At 34.2% G+C, this 26,151-nt stretch overlaps 1 protein-coding gene across 2 annotated transcripts in view; it reads left to right on the forward strand.

The window, feature by feature from the left end:
• The first annotated feature begins 16,398 nt into the window (after nt 1–16,398).
• The window catches only part of PRLR (prolactin receptor), a 133,936-nt gene continuing 124,183 nt past the window's right edge, over nt 16,399–26,151 (forward strand). For both annotated transcript variants that reach the window (XM_059836670.1, XM_059836673.1), the window contains exon 1: nt 16,399–16,448. The gene's annotated coding sequence lies outside the window, so the exon portion shown is untranslated. The remainder of the gene's footprint in view (nt 16,449–26,151) is intronic.

Here is a 26,151-nt window from a genome sequence, read left to right on the forward strand (position 1 = left end):
TTTATGTATAAAATAGTTGTGTGCTTGGTGTAGATGAATGAAAGCTCTCTCCAGCTGGCTTTTTTATAGAAAAAAGAAGGCAGTAAAGTAGTAAGTAAAGTTCAGATGGTTCGTTTTTGTCATGCACAGTTTAATTCATTTTCTGGCATAGTGTTTGTGCAAGATAAAAATCCAGTTGATAAATCAGATTTTTCTAGGCTGCTAAATTGTAAGTATATCATTTTATGGATGGATTGCTTTATAAACAAAGGTCTGAAATATTTTTAAAGTAGTTCTTAGAATACTCTCAAGGCCTCATCAGCTAGTATTTTATCTTTGTTATTCAATAAATGCTCATTAACTGTGCACATTTGTCCTACATTCTTTTACTGGTTTTTTTGTCTAGCATTATTAAAGAATGTGTGAAATGTAACTAGAATCCTCTTGGAGGTTACTGAAATGCAACTGCTTTTTCTTTCAGAAATAGTATGGCAATTGTGTACTAACAATTCTGTTCAGTTATGTTTTTAGAGTATAAAAAGAAGAATAGTGTGTCTGTTTTTGAAGTAGAGAAGGAATTCAAGTAAGCATAATGTAACCAAGTGATCTGGAATTTGGCTAGAATTCTAGGAACAAATGCCAGCACTTAAAAGCCTTGGATAGCTCTGGTTATGTTGAAAGGGAACATTGGTCAAGCATGCTCTACATTGGAAGAATTCCTGGTAAAACATCAGGTTTTCAACATTGTTCTTTAATCAACAGTACTTAGCTAATTAGGGTAGAACTGATGATGTAAATAGTTACAATCAAAGTGATTTTGATGTAGCTAGACAAAGGAAAGACTATGGGCTAATATGCCCAGTTCCTTCTTTTAATAAAAAATTAGTGCTACATCATGGCGCAGTAATGCTAGCACACAGAATATAACCTCTTTTCTACAGTAATGATTTATCTTTCAAGTTGCTCATTTCTCTCCTCTTATGCCAGTATTAATTTTGCTCTCAGGCTGATTCCAATAGATGTTTTCTTTTCTTCTTGATCCAATAGATATTTTCTTTTCTTCTTGAGTGTAGGAGTTGCTGATAATGACAGGGATAGTATTGTGCCTCTGCTTAATGGCTATGGAAATGCAATTTTAAAAAAACTTTGAATTATTCATAAGCAGTTTCTTATTTGATTACATGTGCTCTGACTAGAAGATTTAAACAGGAATAAACAGTCTGCCTTAAAATAAGTAGAATTCTGTTTAAAAGTTTGATTTAATATAGAATGACTGAACACAGGCTGTAGTGAAAGATGAAAAAAAAGCCATCCAATTTTTCATGTTTTGAGTTGTGGCACAGATAAGCATTTTAAACAAATGACAAAAATTTAGCAATTTGTGTGGGGAAGCATTGACTGCCTTACTCTTACTGATGGATCATTTCAAATCATGAAACAGTGTAGAAATTCTGAGATTAAACCAGTAGTAAGCCTCTAAAACAGTGTGCAACTCTGCCTCTGATTTTCCCCAGCTGTCTAACTTATTCCCATTTCCAGTTCTTTTTGTTCATTCTTATAGTCTCCTGCAATCAGAATTATTCTTACCCATATATTTGTTTATTTCCTACTTCATATTCCTCAGGTCTTCACATCTGATGATGTGTTTTTCTTCTCTTTTTCATCTACTGCCCCAACCTTTCTGTTCTGCCAAGGCTTAAACATGCATTTTGTTTTTACATTCTGAATTATATGTTATGTCAGATTTCTAAAGTAGCAACACTAACCATTCTCTTTTCCTTCTCCAGAGTGATGGTAGAAACTATTAGAATTGTTCTTCAGGTTCAATGGCAAAAATTTATCCCTTTTGTCCATTTGAGTCATGTGGAGAGTGGGAGGCCCAAAGCCCTTTCAATACCTTTCATGGGTGTACTTTGTAAGCTCTTTAATTCAAATATGGATGTTTGGCACCTGCCGTCTGGACAGAGCAGTGTCTTTGCAGATTACAGTTTTGAAATTCTTTCCCCTGAGGGATGATAGATGTCCTGCTTCATCCCAGAGAAATGTTGTATGAATGAGATTTGAAATTAAAACTGAAGAAAATCATGGTTGGGCTGTCAAGCACACACAAAAGCAGTTGGTGAATACACCAGCTTTAAAAAACCTTATGACTGGAAAAAACCCTTATGATCTCTTTGCTAAATACCTTGGAAAACCATTGATCATCTACCTTCAAATTTGCATAATTATGCCCATGTTCATATGTAGGTTGTGCCTTATTCCAAACATATGCTCTAAGTTCTAACTCATTGTACACAGTTTATATTTTAAGTCTAGCACATTTTGTTTTGCCCTTGGGTTTCAGAAGCTGTTCTTTTATGTTAGGATCAGCTAGTTGTCAGTGTGTTTATCCTTTTATGCAGAATGAGTGCTCCCAAGGAAATTGTATCAATTACAAGTTCTTTTTTAGCAGCAGAGGAGCAGCATTTGTCAGAATGAATCATTAACAATGGTTGGAATGCACTCTTTTCTTCCTGCCTCTTCTGGAAACCTTACTGAATTTGAAGTATCCTTAATCTGGGCATATACTCAGGTAGATCTGTCTTCATTGTCAGTAAAGAGGTGACTGTTCTTTTCAATGGTAGCTACTGACATCAAAGCTCATTCTGCCCTTTGTATTTTTTATAACTCTCACCATACTGTTACTTCTCTTTGGCAATAACAGATACAGATGATCAGGCTGCACTATTCAAGACAGCTTTTTCAGCTGCAGTTACAAGAGTGGGTACCTACTGGTATTAGATGTTTTCTTATACAAACACTAACAGGTTACTAGTAGAATTTCTTGTTTCTTTGTAATTCTGTTCAGTCAAACATTTGAAAATTTACTATAGCTTTGAGTAGAATTCCTGCTGTTCATAACAATTTAATAAATTATTCTTTCCATTTAAAAAATTTTTCACATTTTCTGTGGCAAGAATTCTCTTGCATGTTAATTAATAAGATATGTAAGTGAAGTCAATTTAATCTATCTTGTGGTCAGTTTACCATTGGATAGCAGCATAAATTTATTTCGTTAAAGCTGATACCTGCTGCAGATACATGACCAATACATGTTGCACAAATAAGAAGAATCTTACTGGAACAGAATAGCCCTGGTCCTCCACTTTGAGAAAGGTGTCTTGCCAAGATTTAGGTGTACGTTTTTGTTTTCTATGAGCATATAATTCTTTATTATTGTATTTGGAATAAGAAAAGATATAAAAGGCAAGCACAACTAAATTTATTTTAAATCAATTCAATTCTGTGGTTTGGTTTGAAATTTTTTTAATGGATTAATCCCTGATGTTAATTAAATGGGCCAGAAAATACTGCTTCTAATTTTGAGACAAGAAATAAGTGTATCTGACAGATTTTACAGCATCAAATTAATCCCACATCTGTATATAGGTTATGTAAATAAAATTTAATAGTATACTGAATAACATGAGACATGGAACCTAAGATGCACATAATTCTGTTTATGGAGTTAGACAGCTGCTGCTTGTAATTAGCTGCCTAGGGAACCTGTGTTCAACAATCCTTTTTAATGAGTGTTTTTAACAGTTTAATTCCATGGTAAAAGATGAACTAGATATAGATGTCAAATATAACTAAAATACAAATAAATGAAAATGAAAAAATTAGGTATAGATTGTGTATGGATGTGCAAGCACATCCATATATGCTTTTAAATAACATTTTTTAAACATACAGTGATTTTGAAAGCTCTTTTGCAAACACATTGTTCAGTGTTTCACATGATAAATAAACAAAAAAATGGTGATAGCTTTCTTACTGCTGCAGTGTAGTTTCTTTCCCGTAAAGTTACTTATTACAGTAGAAAGTAAAATAGTTACTTTTTTTCCCCTGAATTTTATATGTGACTCATGGTTGTAATGATGTTTTTATTTCAACATGACATTGTTGAAATTTAAGTAACTACAGAAATACACCTTCTTTAAACATTTTCTGGGTCACTTCTAACTAAATATTCTATTATCTACTTTTCTGTTGTCCAATGCTACATATTATTTGGATTTGTTTGTGCAAAAGGAAGAGAATGACTACAGCATTTTCATTAAATATCTCTAGCTTACTTCTCTTGAAATAGAGGAGGCAACATTGCTTTCCTCATGAGAGCATTTGACACTTAGATAATTTGTTTCTGTTGTCCCCTTCACTTCTGTTTTTGTGAGCTGCTACTTCCAGCCTTTTTGTAAGATTAAAGGAGATACTTCCATCCTGTGTATAACATGTCAGCATGTAGAACAGCATCTCCTTGGAGTATAGTTTTTCAGTAATAGTAACTTCTTGTTTTGTTGAACCTTGTAATTTATTATACTCTGTCTGAATTACACAACAGAAACTTTTCAAAATTGTTCCTTTTTTCCCATTCATCTTTATAGCATTTGTTTTCTCTATGATAAACATATCCTCATCAGTGAAGAAGACTTTATTGTTGATAATTTGTTTTCAGGTAGGATACCTTAGACTGTTCAAAGTATGCAGGTGTGGTTCAGCCATGGCTTTTGATGCCATCAATTGTAATGTGGAATTTAACAAGCAGAAAAAACCACATGTTTGCGAGGTGATATTCAGGACAATTCAGGAAATTCAGGACAAATAATGGAAGAATAAATGATGTAATTACTAAATAATGGAGGTGTCAAATCTGTATAAGTAGTTAATTGTAATTACAGTTTGGTTTAGCAAGAGATATTTGGAGATATTTCTGTTACTTCAAGGAGAAAACAGTTTGAACTTGAGGTTTTAATTTTGGTTTTAATTTTGAGGTTTTAAATTTTGGTTTTAATCCAAATCCAGTCGTAATCAGTAAAATGCATATTATAGAGACCTAAGATGAATGATAATGCTTAGGAAAAATTCTTACAAGATTCTGCTAATCTGTTGAGTGTTCACTTGTCCACTTACTTTTTAACAGTCTGGGCTAAGGTGTAGTGGCCATAACCTCTAAGCATTGCATTTAGAAATTTATGCTAACTTGTAATGGTGATCCATATTTTGCTTTTTCAAAAGTTAATCCTGTCATAAGACACTGCTTCCCAATTACCCTGATGAGAAAGTTATTGTTGTTCTCTTCATCTTCAATGTGATGCTGACCCTGTCTGGCTGGTGTCTTGTCACCGTTTAGACTCTGGACTATTTCCATGTAGTTGAAAGACTTGTCTCAGTTTCTAAGCTTGTTTTCAGAGTTGAAGCATAAAGCACTAAAAGGGAAAAAGGGAGAGAGAGAAAGAGAGAGAGAGCAAAAATGTAAAGTATTTAATTTCTTGTTTTCTATGCATTGTCCTTGTATGGGTCAAGAAGTTCTTAAGACAACTCTAGATACTATGCCATATTATTCCTTTTGCAAGCCTTATTTATCCTTGTGTTTTAAACAATCAGGTGTAGTGTGTATTCCACATATAGTCTCTCTACATTTTTAATGCTGTAATTGTAGTTCTCTGGAATAGTGTTTCAGAAATAAATAGAGTATTAATTCAAACCCTGTGGTGTGAACGAGCAAAACTAATAAAAACAAAAAATAGTAGAAGACCCACTGTTACTCTTACGTAAGTTTCCTTTCAAACCCTAGCTGAATCTTATTAATATTTCTCCAGCCTGTGCTTTCTGTTATGATCCTGTCTTCCTGCTTCTTACTCAACTGATACTATAATTTTTACTGACCACTGTTCCTGTGAGCTTACTCAGAAAGCATACTAGCTTAATTTCTACCAGCTTTTGTTTTTTCTTATGCAAGACCTGCTTATTGTCCTTCACATTTCTTTCTGCTATCCCTCCTCTTTCTAAATTGTCTATTTCCTCACTGAAGAGAGGACTTTTTTTTCTGCTTTACTAAGTTGACATTCCATTTCTTTTCATGTGTATTTCGTATCTCAGAAATACTAGAAGACCAAAAATTCTTACATATATTAATCATTGTTTAGTCTGTAAAACTAGTTTGTTTTCCCACAAAGGTTTTGTATTACAGGTGCCTGGATGTGGCACTTGGGATGAAAATGGTAGTGCTCCATTGACAGTTGGACTGGATGGTCTTGAAGGTCTCTTCCAACCCTGATGATTCTGTGATTTTGAATTTTACATCAGTTCTTGGCAATGTAAGCAGAAGTTCTAATCTAAATGTACAGGATACCTCTACAAAAGAAAGAAGACAATGTGTGAGTTTAGGAGAAATAATTCTGCCCTGCAATTATAGAGTCTAGCAAATCCTATCACTAGCTCTTTAACAATCTTCTGATCTACAGCAGCCAGAAAAAAAAATTACAACAAAAAAGTTATGTGCAATACATAACTTGGTTAAATATTACAAATTATTTTATTTATTAACATCAAAGAAGTTAAGCCTAGGGTCCTAAAATGCCATGCTTATGATTTTATGAAGTATTGTCATTACTGACAGCTTAAAAATGCAGGTATATCACCATTATAATTTTGTTAAGATAAACAGAAATCTGCTAGCAAACTGTTTAATGGACCTGGATTTATCACAGTGTTCTCAAAAACTACCAAGGTATGATAAGTATTTTCATTATATAATATGAAACACATACATTTTGTATTGCTGGCACATTGAAAGCTTGGAAACATTTCACCACCTTCAAGACAGCAAGTATGTAAAGCAGTAAGATAAAATCATTAATAATGAAGTTCAGGATAGAGATTACACAACCATTAGTGAAGTAATTCTCATTAAAGCAGTTTTTCTGGATAGGACGTGCCTCACAGAACAGGAATGCCACTTTCCCAGAGCGTGTCAGCAATGAGTAGTAACCCTGAATGTGAGCAAATTGGAGCAAGAGGTTATGATTAATTTTCTTTGGGGGGGAAAAAAAAAAATCACAATTTTTTCTAGACTCTTAGGTGTGAAGCTGTGTGGAAAAAAAAAACCTCAGTAAAATACTAAAATAGATGAAGCACAGGCGTTTTAGTTCAGACTCCATTTATAAGCAATAAAAAATAAATAAAGTGTTTTGGGAGACAAAAAAGAATTCAAGGAAGTGAGATCTATTTGTTTGGCTGGAGAACATTGATATATTTCCTTACTCAGTCCTTAAAATGTCAGTAACGTAAAATTGTAAGAAAGGATTATAATGATGAATTATTTTAATGGGAAAACGACCACATGTGCCATATCCATATCCCAGTCACATAGACTTAGAAGCTTAAAGGGACCTTGTTTTTCATACTCCAGTAATATACCTGTTTATACTGTGATGGCTCCTGAGCAGAACAGATCTGTAGTAGTTGCTTGTTGAGAAACATGTAACCTGCTTAAAAGCATTTCTATTTTCTTCTAATATTTTGGCTACAGAACTGTAACACTGTGTGTGAAGATTTGCTTTCAGTCAAGTTGTAAACTTGGGAAATTTTTTTCATATATGTGAACAGTTTTATTTCTGTTATTATACAGCTTAGGTTTTTTTGTTGTTGGTGGTGGTTTTTTTTACAATTTTAAATTTGGTATAGTATGAAATTCTGTCTTTTTGGATTATGGGGCTTTTTCCCCCTAATTTGGGAGCTTGTTCATTATTTGACCCATTTCATGCTCTTTTTTTAAAAAAAATAAAATCAAATGCCGTGACACAAAACAGTAGGCCTTGCAACAAAATGACAGCAGCTAAATCACTAGGAACCAGTTTGACTTGACATTATGATCAATATTCTGGATCTCATTTGTGACAGGTGTGGTCCTTTTGTTGCTTTTATAGGCAGATTGTGTGTTTTAATGAAGTAGAAAATTATGCGTTGTAATTTATAGTTATTGCTAGTAATTACTGTTTATTCCATTGCCATGACTCAGAAATCCATTTATGATAGAAGTTAAATACAGAAGACGCTGATGCCTGAGAACGTGTGAGGTGAAGGTTAAACCATATTTTCTAATTTGTTGTTTTTTTCTTAGTTTAGTGTTTGACTTTAGCGTGTATTATTTAGTAGCAGCTCATTAGTTGATGTAACTTGGGACTAATTCTCAGTGTGCTATGTACAGCTAGATACTGAGCTATCCATTTATTTGATTGTCCCTATAAAAATAGGGACAATCTCTGAAATCACTGAAATGTAAGGGTCTTAAACTAGCAGTTGTAGCAGACAGAGGCCATATATTTGTTGTTGCCTAAACTGTGCTAGTTTGGCGATCTTGCCCAGAAGCCTTTTCATTGATCTTAAGTTTCATATGTTTGTTACAATTTCATAGGACCATAGAATAGTTTGGGGTGGAAGGGACCTTAAAGACCATCTAGTTCCAACCCCCTGCAACTGAATTGTTTTACATCGTTGGAAGTGGATATGGTGTTACCATCTTTTTCTTTAATTTTAAGTTAGACTGTAAGATGTTTCATAAAAGAAGTTAAACCTATAAAAGAATCATCATCTAATGCTCTCTCTCCTGTCACTTTTTGTGTATTGTCTTTTTCTCACTTTGATCCCATTTTGGTCATTCTAAAAGAATATTTTTACCTTATACAGTAAATATTACCTATGCTTTTGCTGTTTTATTACTTTTTGTATATACCTTAGCTTCTAAATTTCCTTTGAATGTTTAAATATGAAATGCTAAATTAAATATTATTATGAATAGACATGGTTTTACATATTTATGGTATGTTTTTTCGTGGTTACTTTTTGTTTATTTTTCTCTAATGGAAAGTACATGAACTCCCTGGGTTTTTTTCAAGAATATGGGATTTTTTGCATGCACGCAAATAAATTTTGGAAGCAGATGATGTGATGATAAAGATGATGGATGCGTATTTGCATTATGCTGGGATTTTTTTTAACAGTTGTAGCTCATATGTGTAAATGTTATCAATATTTCAGAATAAATTTTAGTGTATATATCTATTTTTATGTATCTATATCTATGTAAACATATGTAACTCATGTATATACATACATAGTATGTATATACATACCTTTTATGTTAAGCTGTCTCATTATAAATCTGTAGGTTAGAATTATGAGAAAATACTCACCATTACCAGTTTACTGTTGCAAATGATTATTTTAGGTCTCTCAAAGAATCACCAGCAAAGGCGGTGGCCAAGCCAGGTTTAATATTAAAGTTACTGCAACAAAGTTCATCAGCAAGATTCATTCCACTTATTCAATGGTTAACACACAAACAGGAAAAATTGGACTAGAAACTAAAATCAATCTACCTAAAACCAAAAGAAACCAAAAATTATCTATGTATAGGCTGGAGATGGAAAAAGGGCAAGGATAGGAAAGGATTAAGGATAAAAATGAGTAAGAGAGACAGTTCTGTAGGGTCGCAAGATTCAGACTAGACCACTTGGCCCAGACTTGACCAATTATTTAGGCCTAAATGTTTTAACAGCATTAAACTTAATAGCACATTTAATTGATATTTAAATAATCTATCAAAAAATTCTGTATAACTTACTGTAAGCACAACAGTAATTCACCTCAGGCCTAGCTTCCTTAAAACCTAAATTACTTAGCAATCTGAGAGAGAGCATTCGTAGTACATTTGCTTCAGGTTATTCACACTTGCACACATGCAGACCTGAAGGTGAATGTACAAGGTAATCACTTGTGAAGAATTTCCCTCAAGGTCAGGGAAATACTCACATTGGATGCTTTTGCATCTTCTCAACAGGCTGAGCCTCGAGGAGTGCAGTTATCAGCCCAGGATCCATTGTTGTTGTTCACTGATCCTCCAAGTACAGTGGACTTGCTGAGAGGTGCCCCACTCAGTGGAATTAGCTGATCGCAGACCACTGCAGGCCAAAAGAGCTCAGAATTATTTATGAGGCTGCAAAAGACCTCTAAGATCATCACCTTCAACCTCTGACTGGTCACCTCCTTGTTGCATGGTACTTGGTGCCACGTCAGGTTGTTTCTTTAACACCTTCAGGGATGATGACTCCACAAACGCCCTGGACAGTTCATTCCAAAGAATTCCGGTGTAACGATCTGTTCTGAGAAGAAATTCCTTCTGAAAGAACAGGTCTGCCTGCGATCACTGTTTCTAGAGTCATAAGAGAATTGGCTTAAGTCATAATCTTCAATCTTGGCCACAATTCAGGTAGTAACTTCAGTTACAAAAATGTTGTTCCACTGAAGTTGTTATTCAGAAAAGAAAAATAAGTTTCCAAAGTGGTTTGTGCTACACAGCACAAGTTCTTGGGAGCAGAGAGTATTTCTAATAAGCTCAAGAGCTTAGTCCTGGTGCTGTTTGTCAAAGCTGAGGCCTAATGAACATTTCTGAGATCACAGTGCGGCCGGGGTGAATGCACCGCCACACTTACTCAATGTTTTTTGTTTACTGCATTAGATATATTTTAAAAGATACATTTTAAAAAATGGAAATGGGAATGACATGCAACTTGCAATTACTTTTCTTGGCCCTGAGAGAAAATCTTTAACTTTTATAGTAGTCACTGTCAAAAGAGGAAAGAACAATAATATTGAAAGGGAAGATTAATTTGGAACTGGCGTAAGATCTGCTTATTTTCAAACTTGATGAAGGTTTTTTAAAAATAATGCTATATTAATACTGGGAAAGAAATAATGGCTTATACTGTCTTTTAAATATTTTTAGTTAATAAACTGGTATCAGAATGACTTGGTACTATGTAATTTAACTGTGTATGGGGAGAATAACCTGCTCTAAGAGATGATGGATGTCAGTGAATTATTTCTTCCTGAAGTGAGGTATATGATTTTTAAATCAAGGGAAAGCTTGATGCAGGCATGCCTATAAAAAGTGGTTATTTTCTAAATTAATAAGGAATCGTATACCTGTAAGACTATTAACTTAGCTTCTGAGAAACACGAAAAGCAGAAGTAATATGTGCTAAACACCAAGCAAAGTGTATTTCCTGCCCTCCATGCACAGTCTCTCCCAATCACTGGAATTAGTATTCCTATCAGGCAAACACAGCCATGAAGTCCCAGAATTATTAAATAAATAATTGGATACAGAAATATATGTCAATACAAATGAATTTTCATTGACTTCCTTTACTCTTTATTTGCATGAACAAAGTAGATTGTGATTTTATATTCTAATGGTCAGGTCTAAATGGCTTTGAGTAATGTTTTATTAATAGAACACTTGGTTACCCATAAGGTGAGTTAAAGTGCAAACTGTGGTCAGGATTAAGACTGACTGTTTCCGAGCTGGTAAAAGAGCATCGGTTGCCAGGTCTGGGTGTATATCAATAAAGTGTATGCTGGTAAGAGGAGTTTTGCTGCTGTACCTCAGACTGTCCCCCATATGTGATGAGTCAGAATTTGTTCTTGGAATCTGAAGAAATGTTTACAATTCTGGAGTCAAAACCAAATTGGATAACATAACGATGACAAATCTCAACCCATGAAGTATTTGGTCTTGATTTTGAAGAGTTGTATCAATGTATGAGTGGACTATGTCCTAGGCAGCTTCCTCTTAATACTGAGGAGTATTTTTGGAGTATGATTGCAATGATGAACTGGATCTACTCAGGAAGAGTTATTTTGTGAACACTGAAAGCTAAAGAGGTGTTGGTAAAATCAAAAGTGATTTTGGTATATATGATGCACTTTTTATATTACAGATGAGGTTTACTTTCTATAACCATTGCTTTTTTTCCTAAATTCATTTTTTTCTTTTCATTTTATTTAAGTCAATTTGGAGTAACAACAGAACCAAAAGGGGAACATGAAACAATTGTACATTTAACTAATCCCCTCTAGCAATATTAGAACTAATTATTGTTATGCTAATTACATCAATAGTGATCTGTAGATAATGCCAGTTGCTACTCGGACATCAAATGGGCTAAGGCATTGTGGTAGTTAATATTAGAAATAATTCATGCTAGTTTGAGTCCTCAATTGCATTTAATTATAGATTTGTTTGTGAAAAAAATAGCTTCACCTTTTCCTCATCTCTGTTAATCTGCCATTTAAATTATGCAACAGAAGTTTTCTGCACTGGGCAGAGTTATAAAAAGTTTTGTACATGTAACCATACAATCTTTCATTATTTGTTGGTCATTGAGTGATCTTCTCCAATCTTTGAGACAGCAGTGAGGAAAACTATGCGTCTCTGTCTTTGCAGATAATATTATTTGCATTCATAATTATCACAATAGATAAATACCTTGTGGGTGAATTACACAGCTGATCCATCATATTACACTTCTAAGTGCAATGGGACAGAAATTGGCTCTTAGCCATCATAATGACATGGTTTAATTAATGTGATCAGTCTTGAAGATAATTGAATCAAAATTTTCTTTCCCCAGGGAATAGAAATCCCAAGGTATGTTCTAGGCAGCTGATATGATAAATTATTAAATAATTTTTTTGTGCCATCCAGGGATGGCAAATATGCTTTTTTTGTACCTTTCACAGAAAGAGATCTAAAGAGCAGCTTGCTCATTTTTTCCTTCTTTGGGTTTTTCCATTAGTGTATCTTCTCCAAGATAGTGAGTGCTAATTCCAGTAAAATATCCTCATGAAAGGCAAGCTATCTCCTCTGGAAGTGTTGAGTTGGACTTTGCTACAGATCTTTGCAAAATTCAGGTCTGCTGAAATCTGACCTTCTTCTTACTGTTAAATAAAGAAGAAATAATATGAAAAGGACCTGTACTGCAAGAGTATAGTATATGTATTGTATATATGAAAGCTAATATACAAGGCAGGAGGTATCTGCTGCTTCATATTCAAAAAGGTGAAGTTAAGCCACTTTCCATTACAACTATAGCATTTCTGTCTCAGAAACAGTTCCATGCAACTGAGATGATGAGTTTTAGAATGGAGTGAATGACAAGTGTTGCATTGGGAGTCATTCAAGGAACAAGAAAAAAGGAAGACAGTAGATGATAGAAAGTCATTTCTTTGAGGGGGTGGCAGTAGTGACAGAAGTTGGAAGAATGTAGCTTGCTAGTCAGAGTGAAAGGAGTAGGCAACAATAACTGAGGTATGATAACAAAAAGGAATGTAAGAGACAGATTTGTAGTATTCTGGAGATTGAAATAGAACAGCCTAGGAAAAGCAAACTTGAAAATACTGTATTTCTTTGTGATAGTTCTTGTGATTAACTTGTTCAAGTAAGAGGAGTTTCTTACCTATCACTACAATTCTTACCTGTCGCTACAATTCAATTTTTTTCTTCAGTTGAGAATCCTTTGTTTCTTACTAACTCATGTGCTTTATCACTGTGTGTCTTGCCTTTAGGCGCAGTCAGCATCTTACAGATGAGATGGCTACTGACCAGCTGTAAATATATTTACCCCTCTTCTTAGGAAGGGATGACTTCTCTAATAACATTCAGAAGACTGACATAGGAAAAAAATACATTGTTGGACTATATATTAGCTCAAGTCTTTCTTGTTCTGTCATTATTTTACAGATAGTAAGAATGTCAAAAAATCAGTTGATACACAGCCAGGAAAATGGAAAAAACTGTCTGTGGGTTTGTTGTTTTGGGGGTTCTTTTTGTCATTCATTTTATATTTCATTAGGAGGTCTTTAATAATTTCAGATCATTGAACACTGCAGTTTTGAACTTTCCAGACATTGACTACTGGATAATTAATAATCTCAATATAACCTATTTTGTTTTCAAGGTAACAGCACTGAAACTGCTAAAAGTATAAAATTCCTGCCATGGAGTTCATTGTGTTATTTGATTTTGAAAGTGAAAAAAGATACAGTATGTTTAATACTGTTTAAACTTTCTCTTAATATGAAAATGTAATAAATATGTTGCACTGTTTTGAAATATGTTCTTTGTATAAACTATATTTTGTTTTATAAACAACTCTAGAAGAGTATTAAACTCTTCAGCAATGGAATATGCCATTTAAAATTTGTCAAAATTTAGCAGCCTTCTCAATTAGAGAAATGAAATCTACACGAAGTCGTAGATAGTTTGTTTTATTCAGTTGCTAAAATTGAGTTTTTAATGTGAAATTATTAATTTCATCAAACAGAGACAATCACTTGATCTTTACACACATTTTACAGACTGTGTAAGACTCTGTGTAGATTATATTTCTCCATGTGCATCTAGAAAGGTGATGAAATTTCAAAGGTCTAAATGGCTATACCTTTGATGAAGCGTTTGAGATTCTGCTAAGACTGATTTTAAAACAAAACTGATTTTATAAGGCTTACCTGGGAGAAAGGTGAGGTCAAAAATGTCCATGCTTCCTTGTGTGATGTACTGACCACAAAATCAACTTCATGCCTTTGTTGAAAAGGGGCAAAGTATGCCATGCCTTTCTAGCTCTGCAATCCAAAAAATATTCTCTTGTAGGAAAAGTATAAACAACAAATATATAGACAAGCAAGTAGTTAAACATGAATTACTACTGTAAAACTGTTAAGATTAGTGCAGATTTCTTGCAGGTCTTAAAGTAGTTGCTGTAATGAACAGTAATTATGATAGAAAAAGAAATTGGAACTGCAGTGATTGAAAACTTCTATGACAGATACATGGACATGCTGGCAATTTGGGTTGTTTCCATTGCTATTACTTCTGATAATTACCTCAGAACACTTGAAAAGGCATCTTTAAGTATGACAAAAAGAAAAATCTATCATCATAACATTAAACATTACATTCTCTAATGCTTAAAGCTACATCAGTTTCTAGGAAATAGAAAATTTTATATCTGATTTTAGTGTCTGTGTCTAGTGGTCTCATTTTAACCTGTGCTTAACTTTCCTTTCAGGAAAAGGAGCCAGAAAGAATACATAGAGATTTTGAAACAGGAAGTGTGAAACAAATCCTTCTGCTCAGGCCCCCAGTTGTGCAACATGATGTAAGTTATTTAACCATTTTGTCTCTTTTTTTCCCTTTGTAAATAATGAAAACATACTATTTTCTGTATGTTTAATAATTCTTTGTTTTGATTAAATTCTTTAACAATCATGGTGAAATTTTAATTTAAAAATTTATTTTAATTCAGTAGACACAAAAAATGTTAGAAGCCATAAAAGATGTTTTGGAAAAAAAAAAAAAATTGAAACCTTACTTCAGCTTTACATTACTTTTTCAGCTAAAAATTAATTAGATTTGTAATACTTTGACAAATTATTCCAGCTGACCTAACCTTTAGGTACATGAGTGCTTATTGTTACTTTCTTTGCATTATTAGTTTGTGCTTTTACAATATTTTGAGCATTTAGAAAATAAATGTTCTTGTTGGCTGAATTTCTGTAATCTTGTTGTGTCATTTAAATAATTTAATCCTTTTAGAGTTATCAAATTCATATTTCAGTGCTTAAGTCCCAATGGTCTTGAAGGGTCTAATCACTAGTGGATCCAGGAAAATAAGTGATCTTGTAGGAAAGAAATCAACAAATTCTGATATATAAGTTTTAGAGAATATGGAGAGATATCAAGTCCTTAGAAGAAAAGAAACATTTAATTCTCTGTATAAATCAGAAAGGTCTGACAAGTTTCAGTTCAGTATCTAGTATTAGCACAGAATCTATCTCACAAATACAATCTTTCAACTGATCTGTGTTACAGTATGATTAACATACATCCATAGTAACTTTAGGAAATAGATAATAGAACTTTTAGAGGAATTTCTTGGCTACCTAGATTGGTGAAAGTCCCACTGCAAAAAAAGAGAAAATAAATAAGTTGTTTAAGAACAAGAAATGGGGATTTGGAATCCTGAGCAGCCTGTATTTGAAGGAAGAGTTCATAGCTCTCATGATTTTCAGTTAACTGACAAGACAGGTGTTACCTCCATATGTGCTAGGAAAGCCATTCACTGTAATTAAGTATCAATTGTGATCAATATGTTATTTGGAACTTGGTTTTTAGTGTAACTTTGGTTGTTTTCCATGCATTAGTATTAGTACAAATATATTTTAACATGATTTCTATCTTCATTGTTACATGACTGTTGTAAGAACATAAGGACTCAGGGAGTAGGTGTGAGCATGAGCTCCTCTACAGTGGGTGTGAGCATTAACTACCATGTGAGAATTTTGCTTTCAGTCATGAACTAACCTTGAATGTGCTTGTGTTCTTTTTGATCACTTTCTTTTTCTATTTCTTATTCCTTCTTCTGTTGCCAGAAGGCCTATATTGTTTTAGCTTTGCTTTTATCCTGCCCAGTATTCCTCCAAAAGGAATGAACTTGAAATCATCGTTTCTTCATTAGTAATTCTTTCAAAAGAATTTTAGGTTTAGATTTGTCACATCAGTCATTATACTTTTCTAAGCATTTGTAGTTCTTTTTTTCTGTGCTTTGCAGCTGAAAAGGTACTTATGAAAATTAGGTCATTAATTACATTTTAAGGTAGTTGTGAAAATTAGCTTCCTTTCCTAACTATAGTCCTTTTCTTTTCATTTGTACAGATGTAAAATACATGATGTCAGCAGAACTGTGTTTGCAACTGTCACCTGTTTCAAAGAATTTTGTAAGAATTAACTCTGGGGGATTGCTGTAAGTACTTTTTCTAATACTGTTAGCTTTCTTTCTAAATGTAGTTATATTTCTTGTAAAAGTCTAATTCCTACCTGAAACTTTTTCATTAGGCCTTAAAATGCCTAATTAATGGTTTGGTTGTATATTAACATTTTCTTTAAATGTGTAAAATATTTTATTTCACAGAGCATGGATAATGCAAGCTGCTCATAGTCTTTACAGACTGAACACTCTTTTTAAAAATTATTCAAACAGTCTTCTTTTCCAGAAGCCCCTTAGTTTCGTTTCATTATATTTTCAATGTGCCTTTTGTGTGGCTCAGTCGCCTGTGTAAATAGCAGCTTTCTCAGAACTGAAATGAGCAAATAATTACTAACAATTTTTTATAAGCATTATTTTATTCAAAATAGTGTTTCCCAATTTTACTCAAAAACATGAACGACAAGAAGACTAAAGTACAAATGGTATTCAACAAATGCTCTTTAAATAACTTTGGTTATGCTACTATGCCTGCTATATCTTGCTGATCACTGCACTATCTTAGCATTTAAGAAAATTGGTATTGTCTTTCTTACTGCATTCTTTCAATGGTTCCGGTTTACTTTTTTAGTTATGTATTTATTTATTTATTTTGTATGTAGTCTGTAGGAAAATAAGTTAAATTATACATTCTACTTTTTTTTTTCTGAAAGCAATAGAATTCATAGATTTTCCAGCTTCCCAGGGCTAAATTGACAAATGTGGGCCAGTCAGATTGAACTTTCCATCATTGTTTGTTGGGAGTTTAAAAACAAAACTAACTAAGCAAAGCCAAAAAGACCCCCCCAAACCCCACAATGATTTTCTTAACATTTTAAGCCACTGTTCCTCAAGGTAGAAGGTCAGTGTCATGGGAAATTGTCCTCGTAGTTGTGCTAGTCTGATCTTTTTTGTCACGTAAGCTTGTACACTTGAGGTATTTGAAAAAGAAAATTAAAAGCTGATGTACAACTATATTCAATAGGAAAACAATTATATGAGTGGAGTGATGTATTCTTGGTGACCTGTGTTGCTTAGAGACAAACTGCTGTTTTGTAAATTGATTAAATCCTTGTCTTCTAATTGTTTTTTACTGGAAAGTCCATTGCAGTGCCTGACTCAGTCTCGGACATTCCTCAATTAACCAGGAGGTCAAGCTACTGTCTGCTTCTTTCCTTTCTTCAGTCTCACTTCATCTCAGCTAAAATCACTCAGACACCTGTCAGTGAGCATTTCTTACATAAAGTGTCATGTATTAGGACTGAATTTACCTGGTGCAAGTTGAGTTAGAGCACACAGGATCACATAGTGCATTTCTGTTACATTAGCCAGTGCACACACAAGAAAAGAAAAAAAAGCATTTTGCTTTCATATTAAATTAGTTGATATGTGGTCAGGTAAGTAATCTATCACCAGAAACTTAGCCTGTCAGCATTGTTTGAACAAATTTAAACCAATGAAATAACTTTATACGGGATCTATTCCATATGTTATAGTACTGCATGCTTTTGGTGAAGTGCAAGTAATTATCTGGCTAGATGGCTAGATTTACTGTCTCAGTGAGGATTTTTTTTCTATTAGTCACCAAAGAATATTTCTAGAAACACAGCTTCCATATTCAGCTACAGATCTGATGCATTTGTTTTCTCTTGGTTCACACTTTATCTTAATTATGGTAAAATCCTTTTCTCAAACTGGAAAACATAGCCATCGTCCATATGTATTTATGTAAAATATTGCTGCACTGTGTAGTATCTCACCATCTCATTTCTATATCCACCTTTAAACTTGTTCCCAAACTTCTCACTTTAGACCCCTTTCTAAGCTAGAAATTATTGCCCTCTTCTTAAATTTTGAAGTGGTATTTTTTGCTTTCTCTCATGGTGTGTTTTGCACTTGATAAGAATTAATATAAACATTCAGTAATTCCCTTATATTCCATGGCTTCTTACTGTGACTTTTGCTCCATGTACTCACTAATTCAAGAACTGAGTTTCAGAAATGTTCAACCTACTTAGGGAATGTCCTTGAAGTAAGTAATGGTAAGAAGCTTAACAGAAGTAAGTGTGTCTGGAAGATCTTCTCAGCTTTTATTTTTTTCCCCCACAATGACCTATAGAAAATAGCATTAAATAATATATTTACAGGTGGGATATACCTTAAGTCTGGACATCATATGTGTTTCTGGATACTGTGGTAACTGCTGTTGTGTTGTCAGGGAAACAGCCTTGCGCTCGGTAGGCAAAACCAATGAGGATTAAGCAAAGCTATAATATAGCTAAGTCCCTGTGACCTTAGCAGGATCAAGATCTGTCAGTTCTTCACTTTGCAAGTGTCCCTCAAGAGTGAGGGAGATAGGCGCAAATAAAAGCATACCTGCAGTATGCCTGGTATAAATATCAGACTTGGAGTATTCTAAGAAGTGAATGCATTTCTCAGTTAGATGGATTAAAAGACTCCGTTTGTGTAAGTAAAATCTTTATAAACTAAATGATAGAAAAGTTTTTATGTGAGCTATGAATGTGGAAGAGATAATTAAATTATGATGAACTCTGGAGTCTCTTTTATCTTTGTTGAAAATTCACACAAAAGTATACCAATATAAAAATACATTAAAGTCACAGGGATAAGAAACAAGCACTCTGGGGTATGGAGTAGTTGCCAACAGTTTTCAGCACAGTGTTCTTCTTTAGTAGTAAATATTGATGCATGTGTTACTAAAGTAAACCTCCAATATATACATATTATTTCATTCCAGTTTTTTGTGTTAAAAAAATTAAACTTTTTCTCCTTAAGCATTAAATTATTTTTGCTTTTTCTAACACAAAGTTGAATATTACACATCAGTTAAATTTTCATAAAAAATTAGAATGAAGGAGCAACTATATATGACATGGTTTGGCAGTGTCTCTGTACTTAATTGTTCTTTTCTTTCTTGTCTTGTTGTGTAACATCAAATGTGATTTAATGTCTTCCTTAATTAACCCTAAGTTTTAATAATTAATCTGCACGTATCAACCATTTTTTTAAGCATCTCTTGCATTACATGTCCATTATAAAAAAAAAATTAAAATCAGTGTTAGTTCATCTGCAGATGAACAGACAATGTCAGGTGAACCTTTTTCAATACTGATACTTCTCCCATGTCTTGTGCTGAGAACGGAGCATCTGACGCAAATTGTGAAATGAGATGTCTGATTATGAAAATGGCTTGATTTCTAACATTACCTTGTGATATATTTTCTTTCTTAGTGCTTTGTTTTTACCTTTAGGTTAATCTAAACCTCTGACCAAAGCCAGCGGATTTTGTTAATTCTGATTATTCTTTCTTGCCATCCCAGTCCTTTTTATCAGGGCTCCTGCATGTCATTATTTTTTATATCTGGTTGTTTAAAATGACTGGGTGGTTTTCTCAAAATTATTGTCTTTACCATTTCCTCAGTTAACAAAAATTTCTGTGTATAAGGTACCTCTTATCAAAGTGAGGTCAGGCTTTTTGCAGCATGTATAAAGACATTATAGAAATCCTGAAATTGACCTGATTTCATTGCTTCATTTCTGAGAGTAGCCACTTTCCTAATGAGATATTTCTATCAGAACATCAGGGGAATAAATAAAGCAAGAGGACAGTGAAGACTTGGCTGCTTCCATGAGTTCAACATGATGTCAGCCTTCTTAACTATGTAAAATGCGCAATAAAAAAGTGAGAGATGAGAGCTTATTCAATACTTTAAATATTTAATGTTTACATATTTAAGGACAGAACAACATCAAAGTTTTTAGAATACATGCAGAAGTTCACTTAAAAGACTGCAGCATAAGTTCTGGGAGAAAAATTCACTGTGATGAAAAACAATATTAATTTGCAAAGTTAAAAGATTAGGAAACGTACCTTTCTCATTCCTTCTTTTATTAATAATTTTTTACTTTTAGTTTTCATGTCAGGTACAGAGCTGAATACTTTTCTTATTATATCTAAAACTTTTTCCCCTTCTTCCATTTTTCCTAATTTTTACAAGTAAATTTGTCCTTATTTTCTCTTGGTCCGCCCTCTGTTAGAGCTCACTAATATGAATGACCTTGACGAAGGTAAGTAATCAATAATGACTAATTCATGAAACAATAAGTAAAATCCAACTTTTTTTTTTCTTTTCTTTAAACCTTTTTTTAACTCGTTGAGCAATGTTCCAATAAATTACTGCAGGTTATCTACCACCCTGCTGTTTTCTTGGATAATCTGCAGTCCTGAACAATTGTGATAGCAGCAGCAGCCTCCCCAGTTGTTTTGTTTGTGGACAAAGAGGCAGATCAGCCTTTCCTGGCTCATGGAGTGCATTAGGTGAATCCAGGACATGTCATCCTCCCGGTGCATGTGCTGTGCAACTGATCCATGAGTGCATAACAAGTCTAAGATATTTCTAAAGCTGTTGATTTACAGCAGGCCATCTGTGCATGGCCCACAGCCACGTGTCCAGGTGTTCCAACTTGTTTGGTAGATATCTGTTCTTCCATGTGAAATGCTGGCAGAGACACTTTTGTCATTCCATATTTAATTAGTGGTGTAACCTTGGTCCATCTATTCTAAATACAATGTACCATGGACATCTAATTTGTTTGATCAAATCCAGACATAAATTCAGAAGCAGTCATTGGAAAAATATTGATGTGAAGTCAGTTTAATTCTATAATATGAATATGGGGGAAACCAGAACTAGACTTAAAATACTCTAATCATGTCTGATTTTTCTTCCTCTTTCATCTTATATGGCTATTGACAGTGCTGTAAAATACAAGAACAGTTTACAAAATCAAAATGTTGACATTTGTCACATATTGACAACAAAACCCCAGGAAAAAAAATGACGTTATGGAAGACCTCAGGTGTCTGGGTTGTTGTCAAAAGAGAACTGTAGTTTTAACTGAAGTAAAAAAAAAGCATAGTGTCCAACCTCTAATTTAGTCCAGAGACCTTCTCAAATTGAATTATTGTGAATTATATCCCCATAGATGATGGAACATTAATTCCATTGCTGTTACAAGGTTATGTGTTTATTGGAATAGTTTTTATTGGTTATTTCTGCACTGCATTGTAATATTTTGAATTTGGAGTACTGTACATTAGACAGATATTTAAATCTCTATGTTGGATGCTTTCTTTTTCAATGCTTTTTTTTTTTTGTAATTTACCTTTAGACTTCTGATCTACATGTTTTAGAGTTAAATTTCTCATAAGGGTAACTTGCCATAAATCACTTTCTGAATAGCTTTGGGTGAGTGAAACACTCAGCCTTGCAACACACTTATTCAGGTTATGAAATACAGATGCTATGGTGGGTATGTTAATTAGCTGATGTGCAGTTTCCTTAAAAAAGGACATATAGCAAAATGCTGTTGCCCATCAATTTTAAGTCAAAGACTGTCAACCACAGCAGCTACCTGTGAACAACTGAATGTATTTGTAGTGCAGTGTCTTGCTACTAATTTCTGCAGTGACACAAATATCTTTGTGTCACTGCAGAAATTAGTAGCAAGAGAAAGGTAATCCTAACAGAAATCAAAGACACTAACAACTAACCAAGAGTATCTCATTCTTTTGCAAATTGCTGCCCCTATTTTTTCCTATGGAAAATGATGCAGAATGTTTATATCAACATACTTGTACTCCTCTGCATACTTGACTGTATTTTTTATCATTTGCTGCATTTGTATTTATTTTACTTGTGTTTTGAATACAAAAAAAATAAACAAATAGAAAAATAGCCATAGGCTTTAATGTCTATGGATATTCTTTAAAATCAGCTCACTGTGGGTATGTTTTTTATGTAAGTATGTGTGGTTTACATACTGATTTTCAATTTACAGCCCAGTTTAAACTTAGATGTAGAATCAGCCCAAAACTTCAGTTGTAAGACTGTCATCACTATCTTTGAGTTCATGTCCTCCTTCAAGCCAAACTGTTTCACAGCATATCTTGGTTTGAAAAGACAGGTCTCTGCTAAGGAAGGCAGGAGCCTCTCTTCAAGTCAAAAATGTAAACCCCCTCCCTCTGAATTATTAAGGAGCTCTCAGGCAAAGATATGGGAGTAGTAGTAACAGTTCTTTATTATGAAAAATAAAAATGTAGTAATAGAAAACAACACTGACAGAGTCAGAATATGACCTGACACCCTGTTTGTCGGGTTGCTGGCAGTAGTCTGATTAAATGGTGGCTGCAGTCATCCTGGAGTGACAAACGTGGCTCTGTTGAAGCAGTGATGCTGTAGAAAGGTGTAGTTTTCCTCTGAAGGTCCGGTGGTGGTGTAGATGGGCCTGGTCTTCCTCTGGGAATCCAGTGGAAAAGAAAGCTGCTCCTCTGGGAAATCCAGTGGGAAAAGGCTGTCTCTGGTGTTCCAAAACTCAAATTATATCTGGGTAGGAATGCTTGGCTCCTCCTCCTGGCAGAGCATCTCCCAGTGGAATGATGGAATTTTATCAGTCATGCAGTGAGACTCAATGGGCCATTAACAGAAAATATCTCCCCAGAGGGAGGATTGGCTGTGGAAAGGATAAAGAAAACTGCCCCACCTGGTTTTAACAGGTGGCCCAATTAACAGAAGATGACTGCCCCACCTCTATCAGATGGCAATTGACTACCACCCCTGGCACATCTTGCATTTCCAACCTAAGACACAGCAGCACCGGTTAATCATGTTGCCTTGAAGTTTACTTTGATCCAAAAGCAGCATGCAAGCTAGACAGTGCTTAAGGGTGCTCCCTTATGGCTCACTTCATCTTTCAGGACACAACAAATTACTTCAAGCACGGAACAGTAGCAAAATGCCTCCTCCCATACCTGTCCACATCCTAGATCAGGGAGCAAGGAAACTGCTGCAGATGCACAAAACTGTGAAGTTGTAGTTCTGCACTGAAGGAAAGTGAAGTGTGATGCTCACAGCTGTCCTCTGTCTATAAATAGGGAAGGTTTTTCATTTCAGAATCAAAGTAGTTTGGTCTTATTACCTGTTAAAGCTGGTAATGCTTGCCAACAATGCATGGCATGCTACCTTATAACTTTATTTTCAGAAAGTTTAAAAAGGAGGTGTTTGGGAAAGCCTCAATGCCTGTTGGGCTTTTTGATCTCTTGCTAAGTGTTGTGCACTTTTGCAGATTATTGATTGAAACCATAACAAGCATGCAAGTTTTCCACTATTACTATAATTTGAAGCACTGGTTTCAGTTTTATGTTTCAGAAGTGACAGAATCAAGTCCAGAAAATTATTAATAGAAAAAATGAGAAAAATGAAACTGATTTGCTAACATTCTTTGCTGTCCCCATTTCAAGCCTGCAATTTAGTAAAACTGAGTAAATACTGGTGATGCTTCCTCTGAGAGATATTATGTTCTTCAGAAGTAGTAATATTCAGTCTTCTTCAGCCAGAGAAAAACACACAGAGGATAATTTGGATTACCAGTTCTGTTTTTTAAGGGTATTAACAGGCCCATGTCCAAGAAGGTGATTATTTCAGTGCTTGTTGCTTAGGATTTCTATTGAGGCACATGGTTGCTAACATAAAAATGTTCAGCTTCCTTACAAAAAAATATTTAAGTCCTTTAAGGCACAAAAACACAGAAATGGCTGCACTGGATCAAAGCTGTTTATTTTTCCTATATTCAGCCTCTGGTTGGAGTTCATAATGCATTCTACAGAGAAAAAGGCAAGAATATTGTATTTACAGAATAATCATCTTAATAAAGAAAATTTCATGTTAGATTCTTGCTGCTTGTGAGATTTGATTTACATGCAGAGACTCTGCTTAGTTGACGGTAATGGAGAAAATGAAGAAAAGGTGAACATTACTCTTAGTAAAGGGGAACAAGAAGGAAAAAAATACAGGGAGGCCTGTAGATTGACAGTGACACAAGTAGCTGACAGTGTCTTTGTAATAGTCAGTATTTGATGGATATTTCCTGAGCAAATGCAAAAAAGAAATTAGGTAAAATTCAGGATAATTTTAGGGAGAGGATGTGATGGCATCTGTTGAGAACATAGTGAGAACCTTGGATATATTGTAAGGGAAAGCATGAGACTTTTAGGATATCGAGTGATGGTAGTTGCATGTCCTGATACACAGGTTAGTTCACAGTTGTAAAAGTTCTGATATGAGGTATCTGAAAAGCTCCATGTTCAGCCAGATAGTAAACAAGACCAGCACTGCAATGCTGACTTCTAGCATTTCATTTTGCACTTTGGTATTTACAGTTTCTGAGTCATAGCAGCCCAGTATAGTCGTTTGTTGTTTTGTAAGCCCACATTGTTATCTCCTTTTTAAGTTACAGAGTCCAGAATTTTTTATTCTCTTTTGTATGGTGTTTTTTTCTACTCCTTTCCTTGTATTTTTAACATTATTTTAAAATTTCTGTGTGAATTCCTTCTGTTATTTTTGTATTCTTCTTGGTTTTATTTTTTTGTTGTTGGTTTTTTTTTTTGGTTGGTTGGTTTGGGTTTTTTTTTTGTTTGGTTTGGTTTTTGTTTGGGTTTTTTTGGCTTTTTGTTTTTTGTTTTTTATTTGGTCGAGTGTTTTTTAAACTGAAATCAGTAATACTGATATAGAGATATCTTTGATTTCTGTAGTCCATATAGTCCACTGGTATAACTGTCCTCCATTCTAATTCTTACAGGATTTGTGTTAAAGAGAGGGGGGTTTTGTTAGTAGGTTTCTTTCTTAGTACATGCATTTGGTTTCATCTTCATTAGGTACAAATAGTTGGGTTTTTTCCTTTCAGTGTCCACTGAGTATGCAGTTACCAAGAAAGTTGTATTTGCTAATGTGATTTTCAAAGTGGAAATGAAATCTGTGAGTGTTCTCTTGGTTATAGAGCAGAGCTCAGATACAAACCACAATCAACTTGCATGTCTTATACACTGGTGCTTGTGAGATTGGACTAGAGGTTCTTGCTGTTATCTCAGTGTTATTTGTTTCTCCCAGAAGATTCCTCTTTGAGGCAATGCAACTTCTAAGAGTTGAGGTTACAAACAGCCTATTTAACAGAGTGATGTGGTGTTTGGACAACCAGAATCACAGTTAGGCAAGCAGATACTTTTCATCCATTCATCCCTTTAGTCAGGTATCTGATATGATCTTAAGTGTTCAGGATTGTGGGTTTCAAGGCTACTAAATTCTTTAGCATATGATATTAGGTGTATTTTACAGGTACTACACTGAGCACAAGGAAAATGTCGCCCTGGAACTTTGTCCAAGAATTTTCAAATTATGTAACCTTTGAATCTTCTGAAGATATAATATGCAAGCTTCAGCAGATCACAGCAGAAAAAAACTAATTACATGCATATTTTGCAGTGTACTAGACACAAGTGATACTTACCCTACTTCTGCAAGTCAAACACATGCTTTTCCCTCTAAAACTCATTTCAAATATCAGACTTCGATTTTGGCTAAGGCAGAAACTTAGACTGGTTATAACAAGTATTAGGTCTGCTGGAATAACAGATATTAGATACATAAGTTCCTGTTTTACTGACTATATGAGTCAGTCATAAACCTTTAATATAATCTGACATATGTATATGACTCTGCTGCATCACATTTTCTTAACAAGGTTCTGTTTAAATTTCCCATCTATTCACTGGCATTTTGACAATTCCAGAAACAGGTCTGGCAGGATTTTTTAAAAGGAATATTCTAATCTGTTTTATAATGCTGCA

The sequence above is a fragment of the Haemorhous mexicanus genome, chromosome Z (genome assembly GCF_027477595.1).
Source record: "Haemorhous mexicanus isolate bHaeMex1 chromosome Z, bHaeMex1.pri, whole genome shotgun sequence".
NCBI lineage: Eukaryota > Metazoa > Chordata > Aves > Passeriformes > Fringillidae > Haemorhous > Haemorhous mexicanus.